Raw genomic sequence first — 15,335 nt, forward strand, 5'->3', positions numbered from 1 at the left:
ACTCTTGACTGAACCCTACGGGTCACACCCAATCAAGTAACCGATCCATGATGACAAATTAATTCGAAAGGAATTAATGAGTCATTAGAGTATTATGATCATAGACGTCGAATATCGAGCTAAGAGCATCGATACCGAGTGTTTTGGGTGTTTTTGTCCCTCGGGAGAGTTACGTCACGAATTCTGATGTGGGTGAGTTGTACCTGCAAAACAACGGAGACTCCGGGTGGTAGGAGCTCCGCCTCCGACGATCAAGTTAGTAACTTGAAAGGGAATAAAGAGTACGAAAATTTAGGTGGGGATCTGCTTGGATTCCAAGCTCAGGTGTTTCTCTGATGTGAGAGAAATGTAGGTGTAATAAATGATTGAATGTGTCCCCAAAATGGGGAAATATTTCCCTATTTATAGGGTCATTGGAGAACGTGCCCCTATTTAGGTCATTTGACCTAAATTTCAGTGGGCTGCGCCGTTTTACGGCGCTTCTTGGGATTTGGGCCCTTGAAGGTCGCCATTTCAGAGATGTATCTAAGGGGGCCACGTGTCAAGAGGATATTAAGCCACGTGGGCCATCCTGAACTCGACATGTGGCCTCCTCTCATTGGTCCACGTGTCTAGGGTATTTTTACCCTAAACATTTGCCCCTCACAGGGCGCACGTGCATATCACGTGGGGCCTGTGACACGTGTCCACCTTTCAAAGGTGAACAGTAACGGGTAGTAAACTTTAAATTTCAAATCAAAGTTTCCCCCGCTTTCACATTCTATAAATAGAAGTTTACCCCCCTTTCTCTCACCTTACGCTCATTTTGACTTTTTAGAGAGAGAAAGTGAGAGCTTAAAGAGAGAAATTCTCTGCCTCCGTTTGCATCAAAACAGTTTCAAGTTTCCGTGTGCTAGAAGTTGAACACCAGGCTTACCGGTTATAGCGGTTTTTCAGATTTTTCAGAGTAAAAGGAAGGTAACCGCCTGTACCATTTTAGCTTTTCTCCTTTTCAACTTGTAAACAATTTTTTCTCCGCCTGTATACCTAGTTTTTAGAAAATATAAATGAGTTATCAATCCACTTACTCGGCACTGCCTAGGACACTCAGCCGGTCCCTCGGAACGGCTGAGTCTAGAACAGAGGGTGCCTTTTCTGGACTGTCGGAACCGATATACTCATCTCCGAATTCCTCCCTCTCTGTGTCTGTGCAGGACACAATAACCAGAATGAAACAGACGGCCAAACGGTCTAGGAGCCGACGCACTATGGAAGTGCCAGCCGATGAGGTTGTTCCCGACGGGGAACAGAGGGATTTGGAGGAGAGTGGTTCCGATGAAGAGGCTCTCTCTACTTCCGGGAGCTCGGGGGTACGAGGGGTAAACGGCGAGGGAGCCGCCTCCTCTAATGAAGCCGGCGATGCTGAGGCCGGCCAAGGGTCAAGGGTCAAATCTTCCGGCTCTGACCAAGATAATTTTTCGGCTGACTATCAACAGCCGCCTAAGGTCGCTGACAACCCCAACCCCAAACGGACCCGGATGCTACTGGGTAACATTGCCCTTCTCAAGAGCGGTTTAGGGCCTTCAAAAAAAAGCACCCCTTTGGAAGGGGCTGGGACATCATCGTTCCTCCGGCTGACGCTGTAATGGCCTGGAACGATGATATTGATAATGCAGACCATTACTTCGTGTGCTACGAGGTGGTCATCAAAGCCGGCCTCCGGTTCCCCCTCCACCCCGGGATAAGGAAAATCCTAAAGGGGTACGATGTAGGAGTTTGGCAGCTCACCCCCAATTCGTGGGTGAACATTCTAAGCTAAATCGCCGCCTGCGAGTTCCAAAATATAAACCCAAGCTTTTCCGCCTTCGCTCACATGCACTATTTGAGCAAGGCCCCAGGCAGCCATGGGGCATGGTATACTCTAACTACCTTGCCCCAATATTTGATGACTTTGGACAAAGTGTCCAAATGGTCCGGGTGGAAGGACAAGTTTTACTTGATTTCTTCCCTAACTTTGAGACATAATCGGACACTGCGCCGGTACAACATTGAGCCGACTCTTCTAGGCAGGAAGTGCCCTCTCCTGGTGCTATCTACTAAGGCCCGGGAGCAAATAATAGAGCTGGGATTTTTCAAAACAACAACTGAACCCATGGGGGATAGGTTTCACATTATAGCTCCCAAGAACTGGATCCCCCATCCGGACTTCTTCAAGGACGAGTGCTTCTTGTCCGCCTACGGGCTGAGTACCATGTTTCCCAAGGGTAGAATACTTTACATCCGGAATGCTTGTTATTTTTATTTTTATTGCAAACTTGCCATAATTTCTTCTAACCATGAATTTTGTTCATGCAGCCGACGCCTTGAAAATGGTCAACCCGGCGAAGACACCGGCTAAGTCAGCGGCGCTGCTGCGCAAAGAGGCTGCACTCGCCAAGAAGGCAGCCGTCGAAGCCAAGGACTCTAAGAAAGGCGGGGTAAGACCGCCTGACTTTTTATGCGTTTACATTTTTTTTTTACAATTTGCCGGTTGGGTATACTTACCCTTGTTCGTTTCTTAGGACTCCGCAAAGAAAATTCCACGATCCTTCTCCAAGCTTCTCAAAAGGCAATGAGACGATCTGGAGAAAGCTCTGGCTACGAAGGCCGCCAAGAAGGACCCCCCTCCACGATCGTTTTTTCATGACGGCTGCCTCCTGTGGTGAATTAGGAAGTCTGCCGTCTGTTAAGTATGCCCGGATGCCATCCATCCAGGTAGAGCTTCGGTCTAAGATTCCAATGGGCTCTTCATGTATGCTTCTATTTTAAAGAACTTCCCAAAAGACCGACCGAGGCGTATCACAGCAGGCGGATGAAGCTAATTTGGACAACGCATCCGCCTGATTGTTGTCCAATTTAGGCACTTGATTCAAACGGAATTCCTCAAGTGCCTCAGCCTCTTCTTTGACTACCTGAAGGTATTTGATCATAGCCGGATGAGTTGCCTCATATTTTCCCTCATACTGGCTAATGACCAACTGTGAATCAGAATAGGCGTCAATTTTAGTTGCCCCTGCTGCCTTACACATGCGGATTCCGGCTAGCAAGGCTTCAGACTCCGCCTCATTATTTGAGGCCTGAAACTTAAACCGAGTGCATATTCAAATCTGTCCCCCTCAGGGGATTCATATATAATTCCTGCACCGCAGCCGTTCTTCGTTGAGCTTCCGACTACATACACTTTCCAAACCTGGTCAATGTTATCCGGTTACACCGGTCGTGTCATTTCAATAATGAAGTCGGCAAACGCCTGACCTTTCACTACCTTTCTAGGTTCAAAAGTGATTTCAAGACTTTGCATTTCAATATCCCATTCAACATTCTGTCGATGACTCCAAAGTAGACATTGGACGTTTAAGGGGCTGGTCGGTGTAAATTACCACCGGATGAGCCAGAAAATACGGTTTCAATTTCTTGAAAGCCATATACAGGGCAAGGCCAAATTTTTATACCATGGGGTACCGGAGCTCAGCATTTTTTTGAACATGGCTAATGAAATAGACCGGGAGCTGAATGCCGTCTCTCTCAGCAAGGAGAACAGCACTGAGGGCATGATCTGAAACGGCTAGGTACATGTATAACACCTCTTTAGGCAGTGGACTAACAAGCCTTGGCAAAGAGTGCAAGTGTTCTTTCAGCCGTTGAAAGGCCGCCTCAACATCATCCCCCCATTTAAATCTGGTCTTCTTCCTGATTGCTAGGAAGAAGTAAAGGCATTTGTCTCCTGACCGGCTGAGGAATCTCCCCAAGGCCGCCAGGCAACCGGTTAGTCTCTGTGCTATTCCTTGATAGTGCGGGGTGACTTCATGTCAATTACCGCCTGTATCTTCTCGGGGTTAGCCTCTATCCCCCTTTGATCAATCAGGAATCCGAGAAACTTCCCAGACTCAACACCAAAGACGCATTTCTTAGGATTTAACATAACCTTATGCCGCCTGAGTGTGGTGAAGGTTTCTCGGAGATCAGTAAGGTGATCCGTCTGCTGCTTGGATTTGACTATCATGTCATCAATGTACGCTTCTACATTCCTCCCAATTTGATTAATAAAGACCGTATTAATCATCCGTTGGAACTTAGCCGACGCATTTTTCAACCCAAACGGCATCACAGTGTAAAAGAATAACCCCTGATCAGTGACGAAGGCCGTCTTTTCTTGATCTTTCTTCCATAGGGGTATCTGATGGAAGCCGAAGTAGGCATCCATAAAACTCATCAAGGCATGCCCGGCTGTCGAGTCGACCAGACTGTCGATCTTAGGAAGCGGATAACTGTCTTTGGGACATGCCTTAATGAGGTCTGTGTAATCAACACACATACGTCAGGTACCATTCGACTTCTTTACAAGCACAACATTCGCCATCCAGTCGGGGTAATTACATGGCCGAATGAACTCAGTGTTCAACAGCTTTTTAACTTCGGCAGCTGCCGCTTGACTTCTTTCCTCGTCGTGATTTCTTTTCTTTTGCCGGATGGGCTTCTTTTTAGGGTCCACGGCGAGTTTGTGGACAGCAAGATCCGGGCTGACACCTGACATCTCTTCCACTTCAAACGCAAAAATGTCTATGAATTCTTTCAACAGAAAGTGCAAGTCTGCACCCAACTTAGCATAAGCAACCGTCCCAACCTTTACAGTACGCTTTGGACGGCTGTCGTCCAGGGGTACATCAACATGTTCTCCATCCGGTTGGGGACGGAGCTCATCTGACCGTTCACCGGTCAGTGATTGCTATTATTTCTCTTTCTTCACCTCCACCAGCAGAGGTGCCTTTCTTTTCTTCCCGACTGCTGGTGGGGCTGGTACTGGGTCGGCATCCTTGACATTATCAAGGTCTATTGGTTCCTGACCATCTGGGGCCACAATATCTTTGACGGCTGAGAGATAGCACTCCCGGGCCGTCTTCTGATCCCCATTCAGGGAACCAACAGAGCCGTCATCCCTCTCATACTTGATGAGCATGAGGGAAGGGATGATTACAACCTTGGCTTCGTTGAGGGTTGGCCGGCCCAAAATAATGTTGTAGGCGGTCAGCTCCTCAACGACCAAGAACTTGACGACCAGGTGTCGCCCTTTTCCTTTCTCACCCTGCCGGATTGGTAAATCAACCCTTCCGACTAGGTAAACCATTCCACCCCCAAAACCAACTAAGGGGTGGGTAACCGGATGCATGATGCTGTCATTGTATTTCAGCTTTTGCAGGCACCAGAGGCTGATGATGTCTGATGAGCTATCGGTGTCAATAAGGATTCGCCCAACCAGCTGGTTGGCAACCTTACATTTAATGACGACCGGGTCATCATGCGGACGGTGGACGCTGTCCCTTTCCTTCTCAGTGATCAGGACGTCTGGGAAGGAGGAGCTTGTAGACGCCTGTTCATCATCATCTTTGTCCATCTTTTGAAGATGGCTCTTAGTGCCCCGGATGGTAGGGCCACCGCATGAGAACCCGCCTGCTATTGTGTAGACCGGCTCCTTGTCAGTGTCCGAACTACTAGCAGGCTGGGGGGTCTTAGACGACTGCCCCAGATTCTTCTTATTAGTCCCTTTGGACTTAGAAATGTAGGACTTCAACATCCCCTTGTCAGCTAGACGGTCCAACACCCGTTGAAGGCTGAAGCAGTCGTTGGTGTCATGGCCAACTTCCTCATGGTATTGGAAGAATTTGTTTTTGTTCCTTGATTAAATGGAACTTTTCATTGGATTCGGCTTCTCTAGGGACAACCGATCCTTAATTTCCATGAGGATGGAGTTGCAGTCCTTGTTAAACTCGTACTTAGGGACGTACAGTTTAAATTATTTCTTCTTCTTCTGGGACGGCTGGTCAGAGTCACTAACCGCCCAAACTTCTTTTCTTTTCTTGCTCTCTTCTTTCTTTTTGGCCGGCTAGGCAGGCCAGCTGTCTTTCTGTTTGTCAGACTTCTTGGAGTGCGACTGATTACCAGGCGTGCAGAGGTCGGTTGCTTGAATATAGCTTTCCGCCTCCCTCAGGGCCGCCTGTAAAGTGAAAGCCCCTTTTCTGACTAGGTCGAACTTAAAAGTCGACCCGTCTCTCATACCCTTGAAAAAGTCTGTGAAAGCTACCTCATCAGACAGTCCTTGAATTTGAATTCTAATCATATTGAACCGCCTGACATAGGTGCGCAACCCTTTTCTCTCCCCCTGCTTAATGGTGCTCAAGTCCAGGCTTGTTTTCTTAGCAGGGATGTTCATTGAGAAGTTAGAAGCAAACAGGAAGGCAAGCTTCCTGAAACTATCAATGGACCCGGCTGGCAAATTGCCAAACCATTGTTGGGCAATGCCCTTCAACGTAGCCGGGAAGCATCGACACCAAGTGGCATAATCCAACCCTTGTAAGTACATGAGGTTGGTGTAAGCCATGAGGTGATCTTCCGGGTTGGTGGTACCATCATAGGTACCAACCAATACATTCTTAACCTTGGTCGGCTATGCCGCCTCGGTTATCTCCCGGGTGAACGCAGAAGGTCGTTCACCTAGGCGAAGCAGACGGAGCTTCCAGTCCAGTAGCTGGACATTGTGATATGCCGCCTGACCTCCGAAGAGAGCCGGCTGCATATAGTAAGGTGGGTACTGACCGTAGACCTAAGAAGGTACATATGGTGCAGTCCCAATCATCTGAGGGCCAGAGTGGACGGTATTACCGCCTGTCTGACTCTCATGCAAGGAAAGTGCATTCCCTGCAGAAGTATTGTTGAAGCTGTCTGGAAAATTCGACGTAGAAGCCGACTCAGACAAGTGTTGATTTCTCTTCCGGTTAATGATCTCCCGAGCATCAAGAGTTGATTTTTTACTTCCCATTGGCTGCTGGGTCCAGCGAGTATTGTTGGTATTCCTCTTAGGAAGAAGAATTTTGGACCAATTAATGGTCCCAGCTGCCTTCTCCTTTGGATGAGGAGTGGGCTGCCGATCTCTGACTGACTTCCCCTTTTCTAGAGGAGTCTTCTTAACCGACTGAGCCCTACTTGGGCCAACCCGGCTCTTAGTGATCAGTTCTTTAATTTCACCCTTGAAACTTGTCATGAATCTCATGAGTTCGTCTCGGGTGACAGGTGCTGATCTAGTTGCCGTATGGGTTTTCCCTTTCGGCTGCCCAGGGGGTCGATTTGTACCCGCCTGGGAGGCACCCCGCTCAGAGTGTCTCTGGGCCGGATGCGCTTGGTTATCAGAGAGCCATCATCGGCTGTATAGGTTTCGACCTGAGGATTTTCATCCTCCCGGTCTGTGAAAACTTCCGAGTCATCGCCCAGACGGTTAGGAGGTGGTACAGACTCTTGAACCATCTTCGAGGTACTCTCCCCACAGACGGCGCCAAATGTTTTGGGTGTTTTTGTCCCTTAGGAGAGTTACGTCACGAAGTCTGATCCGGCTGATTTGTACCTGCAAAACAAAGGAGACTCCGGGTGGTAGGAGCTCCGCCTCCGACGATCAAGTTAATAACTTGAAAGGGAATAAAAAGTACGGAAATTTAGGTGGGGATCTGCTTGGATTCCAAGCTCAGGTGTTTCTCTGATGTGAGAGAAATGTAGGTGTAATAAATGATTGAATGTGTCCCCAAAATGGGGAAATATTTCCCTATTTATAGGGTCATTGGAGAACGTGCCCCTATTTAGGTCATTTGACCTAAATTTCAGTGGGCTGCGCCGTTTTACGGCGCTTCTTGGGATTTGGGCCCTTGAAGGTCGCCATTTCAGAGATGTATCTAAGGGGGCCACGTGTCAAGAGGATATTAAGCCACGTGGGCCATCCTGAACTCGACATGTGGCCTCCTCTCATTGGTCCACGTGTCTAGGGTATTTTTACCCTAAACACCGAGTGTCCCAAGTCGAGTAGGATTTATGAAACAATGAAACAATAAAATCAAGCAATCAACAAGGTCACAAATACCCCTGCATCGGAATGCTGATAGGCTTAAGTCATATCACCTAATCAAAAGAATTACTGACTAGAGGAACACTAGGTCGTCATCTAATTCTCCCTTGGTCAAATTAAATTTATAAACACTTAACAAACCTTATACAAGTATGCGGTAAGTCAAGGGTCGAACCTAAAGGAATGAGTAGGAACTATACTATAGTCCATTATCAAACTAAATCGAAGAATATCAATGGTTGTGGTTGGTAACAAAAATATGCTAAACACTAGGGATATAGGTTCCACTTGCAAGCTCAACGATTATGCTAATTGATAGATCACTCAATTGATTCAAACATTACAAGGGACAAACAATAGTTCCAATCAAAGGAATCCAAAGGCTATCTCCTGTAAGCCAAGCTAGGGTTCACTACTAATGGCTAACAAGGAGAATCACAATCAAATTAATTTAATTAAAGCAATTCTCAAATCAAGGGTTCATGTCATTGAAATTTGCAATGCAATCTAGATTAATCTTATAGGTTGATCACTCCTAGTCTAATTAATCACATGCACAACTATGTCAACCAATTTAATTGCAACAATTCAATCAATCAATGATCATTAACTAGAAAAAATCATCAACTAAGCATGCTTCCCCTTCTCCCTAACAACTAATCTACTCACTAATCATGGTGAAACTGAAATACAAAACAAATTCAATCACATACATATTCATTTCAAGCTAAATCAAAAGGAAAATCAAGCAATCAACAAATTCTCAAACCTAAATCAAAATCCAAATCAAACATTCAAACATTAAACAAAATTGCAATAGAAGTAAATTCAAAGAAAGAAATCTCAGAAACTTTCATTGATATGAAGAAGAAATCCAAACTTGATTGAAGAAATGCTGTAATACAAATCAAATCCAAGAATTCCAATATCTACTTTCTCTCTAACTTCTCTCTAGTTTCTCTCTCTAAAAACTAAGCAAATGAAAGATTATCTAAAAGTTAGCCTTCAAAAGGAATTACAAGAGTATTTATAGATAAAGAAGAAAAATTGATCGGCTGCGCCATCTCCAAAAGCACCCCGCGGGTGCGGAGAAATGGGTACAAAACCCATAACTAACTCCGCGGGCAATCTGGGCAAGACCCGCGCCCGCGGCGAAGACACCCGCGCCCCCGGCTAAGGGCGCGACAGATGCCCTATTCCTAAGTGTAAACAAGGGGATGCGGTCTCTCCAAAATCTCCGCGCCCGCGGCTAGACCGCGGCTAGGTTCCTACCAAAAATCATTAATTTGCTGCACCTTATCCGCGTCCGCGGCAATTGGCAAATGTAGAGCGCCCTGTCCGTGCCCTCTCCAAGCCCTCTCCAAGGAGCTTGATTCTTCTTTGCTTAGCCCTTTTTTCTCTTCTTGAATCCTTTGCAAAGCCAACTCCTTAAGCACCTACAAAAGTAACCAAAAAGAGAAAATAGAAGAGATAAAGAGCAATATAAAAGGGAAACATGAAGAAAATCACATAAAGGAAAGTAAAACACGAAGAAAGAAGAAATAACGAAACTAAAGGAGAAAAGACTAAAATGATAAAAGGAAACCATGAAAAATAGGGTGAAAACATCCTAAAAGACTACCTTATGAGTGCCATACATGACACTCATCAAATTTCCCCAAGCTAGACTTTTGCTCGTCCTGAGCAAAACAAAAGCTAAAAGGAATAAGGAGGGCTTATTTAGAAAAGAAAATGAGAGAAAAAGAATATACACTAAGACTCACTAACGTAGGAATCACGGTTGTTTTTAGCTACAACAAGCCCTTTAAACCCCAAAGTCGCCTATGAGGACAAGTGAGGTCTCGTAAGGGTTTCCTAAGAGCTTAACCCACAACTCTTTGAAATAAAACGAGGCAAAATCATTTAAAATAAAAAGAAGGTAAAACAAAAATTCAAACAAATAGCTCTTGATAAGGACCTTCACAAACGGTCAAATGCAAATGAATGAACACTTTTCTATATGAAATGGGTATGCATGCTTCAAGATATTCACGGTTGATTGAAACATAAGGTATGCTAAGCATATAGAACTAATGAGGCGCAATCCACTTTCATCCCAACCAATCTAACCGCGTTCTCCCTATGGCTTCAAATCTTCCCTTAGTAAGCGTCTCTATGGTTCCTCAAAGGAACCGGAAAAGAGTAAAATTTTGAGGGTTTCTTGACATCTTGACCTTGCATCCCTTTTCCTTAGGCTTTAACTCATAATGCCCTCCCTCGGTATATGACTCAACCACTAAGTCGAAAGGACTTTCCCAAAGGTTGTAACGTTAGGGCAAAAGGTTAGGGGTAGGCTAAAATTTTAAAATTTGGTGGTATCCCTAAAAGTGAAGCAAAGAACGGGTCCTTTCTTAGAATCACAATCAAGTAGTCACCAAACAAAAACAAACTAACACCCCCAAGCTTATTCAAAGCTATATCCACAAGCATATATACAAAAAGCGTGAACGCTTCTCCCCCAAGATAAAAGGAAACATTGTCCTCAATGCTTGAAAAGGGAAAAGAATCACATCAAAATATTATTGAACTTTCTCATTTTCATTTCTATTTTTTTATTGTTATTTTCATTTCTTTCAAAGCAATTCATGCCTTTTTAACTTAGGACGGCTTTTACAATTTGCATTTATTATGTCCTTGCCCCTTTTTTACTTTGGACAACTTTTCCTTTATTCACTTGCCATTATTTACAATATATACAAAAGACGAGCTTGCTTTCAAATAAAACCAATATCCAACCTTTTAGACCACAAACTCCAAAAATCGTGACAATTTGCTTCACAAAACCAAAAAATGGAACAAAAACAAACAAAAGGCTCAAAGTTCTAAAGATGTGGCTAGAAAAGAAGGGAAAAGGCTCAAATGGTTAGCAAGAAGGCAAATGTAAACCCAATGAACTAAAAAGAAGGAAAAATCCTAGAAATGAAAAATTACCACCTCGAAAAGTTGCCTTTGTCCTTCCTAGTTGGTTCGGTCTCGTGTTTGAGAATTATGAGTCAAGATTCAAGATTAGGTATGCAAAGGTCAAGGATCCACGCCGCACAATCAAAATATGATGAAGGCTTGAAAAAGAATTCCTCACACGGTTGTAGCAAAAACTTACTAATGGTGTCAAATCCACCAAAGGAAGTAACTCCGTCTTATGACAAACCAAAAGAATCTAGCTTCAAGGCCCCAAAAGGTCTAAACCGCTACCTTAGCATACCCTATCCTAGAGTCAACCGCAAATACTCTCAAAGTATGCACACTGATAAAACATAGGAAAGCATACATTCAAAGGCAAAATTCCGAATTGTAGAATGTCCAAAGATCAGAGCTAAACAAGCAAAAAGAAAAAGAATAGCCTCAAAAATGTTTTTTTTGTTATTTTTATTTAAAAGAAAGAAAAGAACAAAAAATCAAAATAAAGGGAGAAAAGCACTAGAATGAAAGCAATCACAAGTAAACCCAATCGTCAACAAGCGGTCATTCGACAACAACGCCAATGACCCCAAACACGCTAGGAGTCACAAGGCAAACATCCTCGAACCATTCAACTCATCCTAGTGATAATCCTAATCTAAGCAATCAAGAAAAGAAAGAGAAGAGAAATAGAAAGATCTACCGGATGCCAAAGCTATGCTACATAAAACAAGGCAAAAGAGCACCTTATGAATCATCGAAATCAAAAGCATAAGCAATAGAGCAAGGTGAGAAGTAAAGAACTATATACAAAGAAAATTGTTAGTAACTTCCAAACAAAATAAAAGAAGAAAATAAAGAAAATTAAATAATGAAAATAAAGAAAAAGCAAGCTAAGTAGTAATAGCAACAGATCATCAGACTCAAACAGTAATAGGAAACAAGATATCAGATTATCATCATTAGGAATCATCACAACATAGATACAGAGAAACGCGACAGATAGTGATCCGCGAAACAAACAACAAAACCAATAGTCGGGCAGAGAAATCAGTACCAGAAGCACAACATCATCATCATAAAACCAAAGGACACAGAGATCAATACCAGATGCATACGAGACCAGGAATGAACTACAAAAGCAAGGGGGGAAACAGCGAAGCACAACAATAAATGACATAGAACACCCCCAAGCTTAAAATGGGCTACCCCCCTAACTCTAAACCTAAAGAAATATAGGCAATAGAGACACATCATATAAAGCACATAAGAAGGGGGGTAGCCATGCATGGTAGTATCACTTCGCACTATGGTAAGGGGTAGAATGAGAACTCCCCTCTCCGGTCTCCATCATATGACTAGAGCTAGCCATCTCGCTCACCTCCATGCGAGCCTTACCTCTTAAACTACTTTCCCTCCCAATTCTATCAACCTCAAAATAATGAGACCAATCATCTAAGATTGGCTCACCCGACCTACCCCACCTACCAAAAGTCTCGGGGTCCGAAAAAGGCGAAGGATTAGCCGGATGATATGCATAATCACAACCATTGAGCCGCCTATAGTCGTAAGTGCCCGGGGTAGTGCCTATGATAGAACTAGGGTGAACATGAGGGCCCTCCCAATAAGGGCAACAAGGTCTAGGACCTTGTAGACACCCAAATGTGTCTCCCCAAAACTAAACCTAGTGATGAATACCTTTCATGTCATTTGGTTATCAAACAAGGCGAAAGTGTGAAAAGTCTAGTAATGAGGATGTTATTATTAAAATATCTCTTCTTTCTGTTTTTGAAAATATTTATTTTCTTACCTTATTTATGAAAAATGTGCATTCTAGTTTAGTTTGGTCCATGATATGGGTCCAATAATGGTGATTTGTATGGGGCTTGAAAAGACCTTTCCAACAATATATTATAAGCCCAATTCCGATGAATAATGAGGAAGTTATGGCTAAAATACTAAACTGTGCTCAAACCGGATCTTACCTACAACCCAATGATCATGTGGAGGGTCCAAAGGTTAATCCTATTCCTAAAATAATTAGGATTAATTAGAAGATTATATAAGCTTTTAAAAGATTTTAATTATCCTTTTTGAAAAGATAAGATTAAAGAATTTGAGTTAAATAAAAACTTTCCTTTTTCTTAAATCCTAATTCTATTCGAATTTAAAGATGTTCAAAGATAGTCAAATATTATTTTCATTCCTCATAATCTTTATCCAAATTTTATATGGTTGGATATATCTTGAAATTATCTTTCTAATGATATATTATAATATTAAATCCGAGCTATAACGAAAAAGATATAAATGAGATATGAAACTCTATACAAAACTGACACCGTCCTACTATTTCGTACATATCTTTTTATATACAAAGTATTTTAATCTGATTCTAAATGGATTAGAAAGTATACTTCAAGAGCTTTCCAACGACATATTATATGCCTGATTTGGACTTTTGGATCAAAAGATATGATAAAAATAAAATCCGCAAAAACTGCTGTCCATCGAGTTTTATTTCGCTTAGAATTCGGATTTATTTCTTATTCTTCGACCCTCTTTCAATCACCAACTCTCATCAAGAATTTCTTGATTCTCTCCCTCTTTCTAGCCTAACTTTTTACAAACACAATTCCTCAAACATTAGCACTAGACATACCTAGCATAGTTCGAAGTTGCCTTTGCCCTAGACGTGAAAGATTTTAATTTCTGAGGGTTTGGTCCCAAATCTCTCTTTCAATTATTTAATTTAATTGTTTGATTATTATTTTCCTTGAAGTTACTAACGCGTGTATTTTGTTATTGGAAAGAGGTACGAGGCATCCAAGTAAGTGCTTTAATTGATTTTATTGATATTATGATATAGAAATCATGTCTAGGTTGTTATTATGATTCCTAGTGTCATGTTAGGATGTTTTGATCTTCCTAGTATCATGTTTAGGGTAAAAAATAAGTTCCTTAGATCAATTATGATTTCTATGATGCCTTTTATTGTCTTTCCTAATATTCATGTTAGTATCATATTAGGGTAAAAGCTTTGATCTTTATTGTTTAGTGACATGCTAGGGTTTGTTATTAATCTTGTTAGTATCATTCCTAGGTTCTTGCTAATATTATGCTTTATTTTTAACATGATTATGATTCTTGTTATTATTATTATTATTATTATTATTATTATTATTATTATTATTATTATTATTATTATTATTATTATTATTATTATTATTATTATTATTATTATTATTATTATTATTATTATTAGGAAAAATACACTTTATTAATCCCAACTATGGGCGATTTACCTACAATAATCCCAACAATCGATTATTCTACAATAATCCTAACTATTAGGTTAGTTTTCCTCCAGCAGTCCCTAAAACCGGTTACCTGCTGTGAGGGTAAACTTTTTTTTTTTAAATGCCACATGTCATCACATGATTGGCTTATTTAAAAAAATTAAAAAAAAAAGAAAAAAAAATCGAATCAGCAAACCACCGCCGTTCCCAGCCACCCACAGCCAATTGGAACCGGCCGACCACCTCCCTAACTTCCCGAAAACGGCCGATCGGTCCTCCCTACCCTCGAAATACACACCCCCGATCAACCCCAACCCCCTAAAACCACTCTCCTCCCCTACAACCCCTTCGTCGGAAAATCAATTCAAAAAAAAAAAAAAAATCAACCACTCCTCCTCCCTTCCTACACCCTTGAAACTTCCCATGGGGGCGAATTCGAGGGTCGGGGAAAGAAGGAGGGTCGTTTTTTTATGGTGGGAAGGTTGTTTTCGAGGGTTTAGTGGTTTGGGAGTGGAAGTTTTTAAAGGTCGAATTCGGTGGTATAGGGGTGGTTATGGGCTGGCGAAGGTGGATTTTATGGTTGGGAAGGGCCGATCGGCCATTTTCGAGGGTTAGGGGAGACGGCTGGCCATTTTCCGAGGGGCTGGGGTTGGCTCCAGTGTTTTGCGGTGGCACAAGGGTATTTTGGTGCAATTTGGGGCCGTTGTTGGTTGTTTCACGGGCAAGGTTAGGTGTTTTGGCCGGTTTCGGGGGTGCGGCTGGTCTTTGGAGTCGTTTCCAGTGTGGGTGGCTGGAGAAGGTGGTGTTTTAGGGTTGCGGTAGGAGGTGGAGGTGGTGGTTAAGGGCTGGAATGGTGGCTGCCGGAATTTTTTTTTGGTTTTTTTTTTTGTTTTTTTATTTAATTTTTTAAGAACCACTCACACGCAGACACGTGTCAAACAACCTTCAATAATAGGTTGTTGACTTTCGTTGACCGGTTTGGGACTGCTGGAGGAAAACTGACCTAATAGTTGGGATTATTGTAGAATAATCGATAGTTGGGATTATTGTAGGTAAATCGCCCATAGTTGGGATTATTAAAGTGTATTTTGCCTTATTATTATTATTATATTGCTTGATATTTATTGTTATTGCTTGATCACACCTTTTATGCATGTTTAAAGGGAATTTGTACTTGTAATCACGCTTAATAAGAT

Source organism: Chenopodium quinoa, unplaced genomic scaffold (assembly GCF_001683475.1).
Source record: "Chenopodium quinoa cultivar QQ74 unplaced genomic scaffold, ASM168347v1, whole genome shotgun sequence".
Classification (NCBI taxonomy): Eukaryota; Viridiplantae; Streptophyta; class Magnoliopsida; order Caryophyllales; family Amaranthaceae; genus Chenopodium; species Chenopodium quinoa.